Genomic DNA, 10,606 nt, shown 5'->3' on the forward strand with positions numbered 1-10,606 from the left:
AGAATGTGTTGTTTTAAATGCTTCATATAAGCATGTCATCATTCCCGATGATATTCCTATCATATATCTAAAGAGATGAAAAACATTGCCCCTACTCAGAATTCTTCCAAGTTCTCCATTTATATTCAACAAATAGTTTTGAAATACTGTACTCTGTGAAGGAACAGGGCATGAGTTGCTTCAAAAGGAGGAACATGCTTAACTTCAACTGTTCACACTCTAACTTTTTCCAGAACAAGGCAATCTATCTCAAAATATCAACTTTCCAAATATTAGCACAGATTTCTTTGTTAGTGAAGAGTTTCCAACTAAGAACACAAACTGCTTTATTATTCTTTTTGCTTCCACTTCATGGCCTCCACGACCTTTGGGTGCACACAGATCCTACAGCTTCTTGTCTCCCAGCAATTAAACTGTTTCTCCAAGTATCCTCCACCAAACATTATGAGACACCACATATCCCCTAGACAGAGAAAACAGATTTTTTTTCTGTGGATGCTGAGATCTCAAGTAATAGTTTGAAACCATATTTTGCTAGCTATTCCTTACAGGACTACTGGGTGGGACAGTCTATTGTCAGCTTATCTTCCCAAGAGCAATGCAATGTATAAAAAGTTCCTTAGGATGCCTAGCAAAGGAGAATATGCTGTAGCTGTAACATCAATTGGTCTGAAGACAGAGGAAAACAGTTTTCTTCTCCTTGCTTCAAATGCCAGAAATTTGGAGAATTATATCGCATTTTGTCATGCTTATAGGGAAATGTAGAATGGTTCTGTACTTTCCAGATGAAAGGATCCTAAAATATTTTCCAGCTATTAGAACTATGTTTTTAGGATTTCTCCTCTGCAGCTTTGGATTCCTTATGCATGACAAAATTGGAGACACTAGAGAAAAATTTTCAGGGATTAGTATTTCATTAAGCAGCCTCTTCGTTATAAATTTTAAAAAAATGCAAACCATAAAATATTGAATGCACTGAAATGTATATTGCTGTTTTTTTCAAAATAGGGAAACACTAAAAATACTATTAATAAGTGCAACTACTAAATTAAGGATATGTCATGTCACAGGAGAAAGATGTAAGGAATTTACAGTCAATATTACATATTATCATCCAAATGGCTGACTTCATGTCTTGATTTCAGAAAAGAAAAAATTCATCTGATTCAGTCACTTTCTCACAAAAGAAGTGTGACTTTTCAAGAAATCATAAATGTTACAGAAGGGTTGAATCTTGTCGAAAAGTTAAATATAGAATGCTTGAGGAATACTGTGTCATGAAATATTTAAGGATGTATGTGTGTATTCTTCAGAAGTTTAATGATAGAAATAGTCTCTCAATACCTTAAAACTTGTGATATTTATTATATTCACTGCTGTCACAAACTCAGCAGTGGAATATATATAATAACTACACATACATACATATGTTCCTTATATAAATAGACTTGCTGAGATTGCAGAGACCTGCTAAATATCCTGCTAAGGCTAAACTTCTAATTAAAGTTATTTTCCTTCTATCTGAAAATATGCTAATATATATTTCTTCTACATATTTATGTTTATGAAAAAAGTATTACATTTTAAAAATTAAAATAGTATTGTTTTAAATTCTGAATTGTCTTCACATGAGTTGGGAAACTGAGGTCAAAAGATGGTTATCCTAAAGCAATGAATTCTATGTAGTTAATAGACCACATTTTGGAGCTTTTATCAGATTTCTTCTTCCACAGGCATTAACTTGCAGCTTGCACAGGAATCATGTATTCAATGGCTCTGCTGATAGCCTGGCTATGGGAGCAAAAGCAAGTGAGTGAGAAGGATGTGTGTATTCCTATGCATTAAATTGATAAGGTCCAGGCTCAGTGGCCTGAGCATACAGACAGATGTGCCTCCTTGAATTTTGGAGGTGATAAGAGTGGAGCAGAGACAGCCACACACAGTCTCTTCAGAGTCATGCTGCAGACAGCCATGGTTGCTCAATATCTCTAAGCCCCCCACTCTGGAATGAACAATCGCTAGAATGAAAACAAGACCTGGCTCACTACCTCATGGCTCACATTTTATCACTGATCCATGCTGTAACAAACGCTTCTACCCCTTCAAGTCAAACCCCAGAGCATCTGAGTGGGAGAGAATACATAAAGATGACATGGATATTAACCCAGTCTAAAAGTCTGCTTATTGATTTTGCTCTCTGAATGCTTTGTTGCCATCCATATTCTGAAACAGACAACTAATTGGATTACTGGAGACTGCCTAGTCCAGCCAAGGTGTACTTCTCAGGAGACCTCTGAGGAACCCACTTCACACAAACTCTGTTCTGCAGTGGTGGCCACAGCCCAGGTGTCAGGCAGGCACAGTAACAGCTGAATACAGGGCTCCCCATCTGCTCAGAGAATGCCTCTCCCCGGTAATTTGGAATGGCTCTCTGCATATGGGGTTTCAACGGAAGGAGGATCACCAGAGCAGAGCCAAGGTTTGTGGGAACAGCTCCTCTGTATTTTAGGAGCAGTAAGGATTCACAGGAAGGTAGCAAAGACTAGGTCAGATATAAATACAACTTTTTTTTTCTCTGTCTACAGGATGTACAACTCTTGTGCCTGGAGTCAAGTAGTTCTCTATTTTTGCATGCTGCAGCTACAAACCAGGATGAAAATAACCAAAACTGAGTGGCCATTCTGGATGATAAAATTAATTTTATAGAACACAGTTTGCTATATATCAGTAGCTTTTTTTATGTTTTGTAAAAGGAGGATGTGTTGAGCAGCAATAAGAAAAGCTGACTGACTATGGGGATGCTGCACTTCAGATCAGGTGAGCCATTCTGGGAGGAAGGAAAATTGCTTCCACCTGAGAACCTGAGACATGCTGAATTTGAGAATTGGCCAGACAGGTTTGCTAAGCAGGGTGAATGAAAAGACATTTCTTTTAGAAATGTCTAGAATTTAGAGTTCATTGATAGTAGACTTGCTTGTAATAAAGCCACAGCTATATCTGAGGGCAAGAAGAGAAAAGAGCATTTTTAGACACCCTGAGAAGATTATTTAAACTTTATATCTTCAGAAAGCCTCACAATTCTCCTAGAAAATCAAACTAGAAGAAAAAATGTTTTCTTTCAAAGGTATATGGACAAAATTGATTGAAAAGGAAAAAATTGTTGAGCATCTTTTTAATGAGTTGTGTTCTCAACTCTAAAGGTTTTGTCAAATTTATTTAATCTTGACCATTTGCTTTCAAAAATTAATGATTAAAACAAACACCTATACTTCAAAGTTTTAACATTTGAAGTCATGTGATGTCATAAAATTCATAGATCCCACTCAAAAAACCCCCAAAAACAAACAACTTTAAATGATAACTTCAAGTTATCATTTAGTTAGAACTAAAGCATCCAAAATAAACAGAAAAGTAAAAGTAATCTTTGAGATACAGATATAAATAAACACAATTTCATGGCTCTGTGAACCTCATTTGACCATTGAACACTTTGCTTTAGAACTGTAAGACAGTTTAATGACCATTCTCACAGAGATAAGAAGAGAATATTTTAACCTTCCTTTTAGTAAAACTAAAATTTTTGCAAAATAATAAGTAAATTAGTTACTAACATTAATTTATAAATTACATTTTGAGTTTATAAATAACATTATTAAACATCTGTTGCCTTGTTTCAAGAATATATATATATATATATATATATATATAAAATAAATTAGTGGAGGTTAAACACTTATAGGTCTGGGTTTTTAAACAGCTGAAACAATTACAAGGAAAGGGCAATAGCTTATTTAGCATGGGCTTATATTAGTTTGAAGTAAGCAATTTTGGGTGCAGCATTACCACAGATAGAAATACTTCCATCTTCATAAATTGTATGATATTGTTTTATACAAACAATATCTGAATCCAGTCCCTATGACTGGGTAGATAGGTAGATAAATGTAGAGATAGATTGACAGATAGTTTGTAACAGAAGAGAAACTAGCAAGTGAGGCAATTGTTTTAGCATGTAAGTAGGTTTTAGTAACACAGATGGTGCTTTTTTGTTGTTGAAAGCGTGTTAACTAAACTATTTCCATATGTTGATTTACGTAGTTTTACTGCTGCAGATTGTAACACAGCCCTTGACAAGAGACAGAGCAGATCTCAAAACTCAGGGGGAAGACAGAAAATCACAGCTACTGGTACAAACAGAAAAATGGAAACACTGCTTGCACGTCCTGTGAAGATTGTGTAGGTAGAGTCATAATTTTGTGCTTAAAAGCATGACAATATAAAGTTTTCTTCTAGGTATCCACATATCTTCTAACAGTCCCTGCTGCTGATCTTACAAATTCCCATAAAGACTCTTGAGTGACATTTCTTTCATGCTGCTCTGCAGAGCAGGCTTCTGCATCATTACCAGCTTTGGAATCTCCATCTAGAGGATGTTTCTAATTAATGTTGTCTTGAGGGTTTTTAAATAGAAGGATAATGGACTAGGATCCCAGACACATTCTCCTGTTCCCTACCTTCATTTTGGAGGAAGACACCCTCTCAGAACTGCAAATGGCTTTGAGATGGCAAAGCAGTTTTATGAAATAGACAAGTTCATATACATTCAGAAAAATGAGTCTATGGCACTTAGCACGGAATGTTCAGTAAAGCCATCAAGTGGACATGGAGGAGGAAAAATGTGGAATCTGTGCTGAGTTCTTTGAGATTTCCTATGCTATGCTTGCAAGAAAAGAAAATCTGAAATCAAGGGGATTTTTCTTTTTTAAATTCTTGCTTGCAAAATCATGTTTGAGAAACAGGAACTTGATATCACTGCCTCTTGTTCCACTTAATACATTCTATAATGAAATAATTTATTCTCTTCTGAAACGGCTCATGTTGGTTAACCAATATTCAAGTGTTCTAACATCTACAGGTGATCATCTACCATCACTTATGAAACAGTATTTTAGAATATAGAACAGATACATTTCTTTCTGGGTGTCTCTTAAGCTTCAGGTGGCAGTAGTTGCTACTGTATCTCATTAAGAAGTGAAGAACCAAATACATCCCCAATTTTTTTATTTATTTAAACTGTAGGAGAAATTATTTCATATAAATCACTAGGATTTGTCACTTCCATATGATCTTAACATAAATTAGCAGTAAATATTCCATGACTTAAAGTAGCAGACATATGTCTCATTTTGAGCCAGAAATAAAGGCTTAAGTAGAGGCTTTTGTCCTAATGGAGAAAATTAATAAAAAGCACTACAGTTTCATCTATATATTTATACAGTCTCTTTTGTACACAATTTGTTCTCAGAAGACTTAAAAATTTATTTCAAAATATTTCAATAGCAATTTCATTAAAAACTTAAATATTATGGCAGAAGCTCAAACTTAGAGACAGAAGGAAGGGGACAAAATATAATGATAGTTTCACCTGTCCTATTACACATATCCTTATACTACATTACTAATTAGAGATGTTATTGATCTCTGGGGGAGTTTAAAATAGAACATTTTAGCATATACCTAGGAGTGGAAGATGTGTCTGAGAGCATTCAAAATTTTGATTATAAAAAACATGCTCAGACCATCTGATGTGCAATACCAGTAGGTCTCCCATTATTCTCTTAGTATATAAAAAGCCTGTGGCAATTTGTTCTCCTAAGTAAATGGAATAGTAACAACTCTCCTTGGAGTTAAGCAGAATCTTTTAAATATATTTGCCATAAAGGGATGAACCAAATTGAAAAAAAAAAAAAAAAAAAAAAGAAGAACTGTGTTCATAAAATCTTTAATCACTAAAGGTTTGTGGGGTCCATTATGGAGTCTTTCATTAAAGCCAGGCACAAGCAAGCTAGTGGTTGGTCACTCCCAGTTTTTGTGTGAAATGTGGGTATCCCCTACGCCATCATCTCCACCTTTAACCATCCATTACTCTTACATTCATGGAATATCAAAGAGATGCAAAAGAAAAATGCAGAGGCTAAAAATTGAGTCCTTAGAACACATTGTTCCTTTTGTCCCCTACTTTACACTCCCTATGGCCTCCAGTAAAAGCCCTATTGTAGATTTTGTGAAGATAAGAAGTGAGGCTGGCACAACTCCAATAAACAAATCATTCAAAACTCTCCTTCACCCACACACAGTAATGATAACACACATAACACGCTCAAAGTTATTCCCAGGATAAATCTTCCCTTGTGCCTTCCCTCTTTTCTTCACCCCCTAGCCACACCCACACTCCTACAATATAAAACTTCAGCATGCAAACTCAGATTTGTATGCACTCAGGCTGTCCTCCAAATTGCTAAGGCTGTGAGGTCACACTTCTCTGCAAGTACACTATCTGTATGTATATGAAATATCTCAAGTTTCAGTACAGCCCACCAATGGATAATTTGAGCAAAGAAAGCAAGGCATAAGACCTTTTAGCTTTCTTACTTTCCTTTTTCCCACAGGGGAAGTAGCAAAGGTCTCTTCTGCCCAGGCTAAATCCTCTAATAAATCAGTTTCTGGCATAGAGTGGAGTTCTGCATCACTCATGCTGAAGTGTCTGTGGAGCTGAGGAAAGTATGTCCTTTCTAAATCACTGGAAAAACTGAAGAGGATAGTACCAAGCAGCACGTACTCAGAAAATCTGTACTGCATGGTGGGAAAAAAACCCATAGGGGTTGGAACATTTTGTGGCTACACTACTAAAACCTATGCACTTGCAATGCAGCTTAATATATTTCAATTCCTTAGTTTGGCTTTAAATTAGGATATAAAAGTGTAATAACATAAAATTCATTATTGACAGGATTTCCTGATGCCAGTGGAAACTGGTGAGATCACATCACATGAAGATGATATCACTCATACATAGATTACCTTTTACAAATTTGCCAAGGGGAGAACTTTCCTTGATTTTCTTATATATTTATTTTACTTAATAAACAACTTCTATATATGATGGTCAAGACAGTCAGAGAAGTGAATTGTTCTGACAAGGAATGCTGTAAAACATGTTGAGTCCACTAACCTTGGACTTGTTTCATGTTTTTTCTTGGGATTTGTTGGAGTTTTGTGTTTTTTAGACTGATTGTTCTAGAGGGCTTGCAAGGGAGTGGGGGTAGTATATGCGTAATTTCCTTCAGCTGGGGGTCGTAGGAAAACAACTGACTCAAAGAATACAGCACCATCACCACCAGAGAGGATAAGATCTGACTAAAGGAGAGAAAAGGACATTTACAAGAAATATATGTACTGTTAGGCAAGAATAAGCAAGGGGTTCATGTCAAAAGGTGTAAAGAGCTGGCCAGGAGCCATTGACACAGACATATATGATATAAGGAGCAAAATCTAAAATATAGGGCTATTTTGCATATGACCCTTTGTTTAAGGTTGTGATCAATACTCTTCTCCAAAGAGACCACAACACTAGCAATAATTAAAGTACATGCTCAACTATGCAAGGTCAGTGATAAAGTCCGCAGCTTAAGTCATGTCAATGAATCATGTGAGCGCAAGACTAGGCAATATAAGAATTGCTGAGGGCAGCTTAACTCACTGTGAGCAGGTGAAGGCTTGGGAACGTGCAGCAGACAGCTTCTAAAAGAGACTACTCATGTAAAGCATGAGACTTCTGTTAAAGAGAAATGATATTACAGCAACCAGGTTTTGTGCCTAGTGCCTAAGACAGTCATTAGCAGGGAGGATGAAATTAAGTATGAGGTACTCACAGTGCAGAAATCTTTTTTTTTTTTTTTTTTTGTGCTGCTTCTTCTGTCCCTTAAACTGGCCACAGAACCTGGTTGTTCAAATCTGCCATGAGCAGGTAAAGCAGAACAAAATGGAGCCTGAGGATTTAGGTGGAGAGAGCTGAGAGCTGATATAACGAGACAACTGAAATATTATATTATATGAGGGAGGAACTTGTCCTGCAAAGACAAGGAGGAAAAAAGGAAGGGGTAGTGATGGCACTATATGTTATATCTTAAGAACAATTTATTTCTTAAGTGCAAAAAAAATCATGGGCGATGGCAAAGGTGAAAGTATGATGTTGCTACAATGGAATCATCCCCTATATACCACCAGAGCCAGAAGAAGGGAATGATGGATTTTGTGAGCAAAAATATTCAAACCACCAGGTTTACAAATAGATGTGAATTTGTAGAGCCCATTTTAGTGTGTTGAGCCTGTCTGGATGCCAAGCACTCACCAAAGCTGCTCTATCACTCCCCTCCACAAGTGGACAGAGGAAAGAAAATATAATGAAAAGTTCATTACTTGAGACAAAGACCAGAAGAAATCACTCAGCAAATATCAAGAGCAGAACAGACTCAATTTGGGGATATTAATTGAATATATTACTAATAAAATCAGAGCAGGTAATGTGAAGTAAAACAAATGCTCCAAACACCTTCCTCCTACCTCTCCCTTCTTCCTGAGCTCTTCCTCCCCCCCAGTGGCACAGGGAATCAAGGAATGGCAGTCATGGTCAGTTCATCACACATTGTTTCTCTCACTCCTCAGGGAGAATAGTCCTTCTCCTGCTCTAGCATGAGATCCCTCCCACAGGACACAGTTCTCCATCAACTCCTCTGATGCAAGTCCATTTCATGAGCAAGAGATCTCTGCAAGATTCTGCAGCGTGGGTCACTCTTCCACAGGGTAGAGAGTCTCAGGTGCAGCCTGCTCCAATGTGGGTCCCCCAACAGGGTCACAAGTCCTACCAGGAAATCTCCAGTGGAGGCTGTTCCTTTCATGGGCCCAAATTCTGCTTTCAGGCATCCACCTGCTCCAGGGCAGGTGTCCTCCACGGGCTGCAGGTGGATTCTGCATCCCTATGGATCTCCATGAGCTGCTTCTCCATAGTCTTCACCATGGATTGCAGGGGAATCTCAGCTCTGGTGCCTGGAGTACCTCCTCTCCCTCCTTCTCCACTTACCTTGGTGTCTGCAGAATTGTTCCTTTCATGTATTCTCACTCTGGTTTTCTCTGTCTGCAGAGAATTCAATCTTCACAATAACTTTTTTTTCTTCTTAAATATGTCTCCACAGGTCATTACTATCATTCCTGATTGGCCAGCAGCCAGTCTGTCCTGGAACCAGGTGGCATTGTCTCTGCAGACACGGGGGAGGTTTCTGAAACCACCTCTGTAACTCCCCTCCTACCAAAATCCAGCCTCACAAACCCAATACCATTGCAAAGCACAGCACTGTGAGGGCTGATATGGGAAAATTAACTCAGTCAGACTCAATATAAACATTCACTCTGTGAAAAGGAAGATAGCAAAGGGGCCAACTCTGTTGGTTAACTTGTATGCATTTTATCGACTTCTAAATAAAAGAACATCAATGAGGCATCAATGGACAGAAGGTGCAGAAAATGGTTAATAACACCTAAATAGAAAATATCTAGAGAGAGAGGGAAATTATGGAGTTCATGATCCTTAGAAAAAAAAAAAAAAAGAGGGACTGTAACAAAACTAAAACGAGGCATTTCTAGAAAGTGGGCTTCTCTAAATTCATAGAACTGCTAAACAAGCAGTCCTAGGAGAGTAAAAATAAATTAAAGTGAACTGTCAATTTGTCATGGTTTGAGCCTGGCACAGAGCCAGTGCCCCCCATGAAAATGCCCTCACCCTGGTGTCTGCTGTGAGATGTGACCAGGAATAAGCAAAACAGGCTTTAGCTTAAACATAAAGAACACTTTATTACCTAAACTACAGGGAAATAGGGAAAAACCATAAGGAAAAGGAAAAAAATTGAAGACCTTACAAAAACCACTTTCCTCCTCCCCACTACCTGACTTTCCCAATCCGATACATTCTCCCAAAACACCCAACTGCCCAGCCTTGGCACCACACTTTAGTATACTCAAACTTCAGTTCATGAAGAGGAAAGGAGTCCTTCTTGTTCCATAGGCTTCCCCTGGAAACACACTGAAACCTCGTGTGCTTCCCTGTCACTTCGGCACCGCCCGGAAAAAAAGTCCTTTTGCCGCTTGTGACATCTTCCTTCCATGCCCAGTGCTCTCACCACTGACGCATGGACCAGAGCTGCTTTTAGGGTTGTCTTTCAAGGATGCCTTGTCTCACTCCAAAAAGGCACAGTCTCTGCTTTGGGACATCTGTCCCCGCAAATATTTTTCCAACCCCCTGGGGCCGGGGGGTCCTCACGATGAACCCTCCTGGTTCTGAGCCACTGCTTCCCCCTAAGTGCAGTCTGTGTCACAGGAACAACTGAGTCCATGGCCACAAGAAAAGTCCAGCCAAAAGGCCACTCCAAATCATCTCTCCCCATTCAATCATCTCCACGTTCTTCGGGCCAGGTCCTTGTCTCATCTCATCTCTTATCTCCCTTCTTATTCAGCTTCGAGGAGGATTAGCATTTTTGCAAGGCCCCAATCATGAAAGAAAGGGGTTAAAACTTTCAGTCTGCGGCACTCCCACACACGCTGCCCACACGCTGCCGCTCCGGCCGGGCACTCTTCCCCCCCCCTTCTCCTCCTGGGCCAGCTGCTATCACATTCGGTGTCGCCGGCTCTCTCTCTCTCTCTCCCTCCTGGGGGGGGAATGGCTGCCCGAGAGCTGACTCTCTGGGATCTTTCCACCCTTCCATCCTCGAGGCCT

The sequence above is a fragment of the Zonotrichia leucophrys genome, chromosome 4, assembly GCF_028769735.1.
Source record: "Zonotrichia leucophrys gambelii isolate GWCS_2022_RI chromosome 4, RI_Zleu_2.0, whole genome shotgun sequence".
Classification (NCBI taxonomy): Eukaryota; Metazoa; Chordata; class Aves; order Passeriformes; family Passerellidae; genus Zonotrichia; species Zonotrichia leucophrys.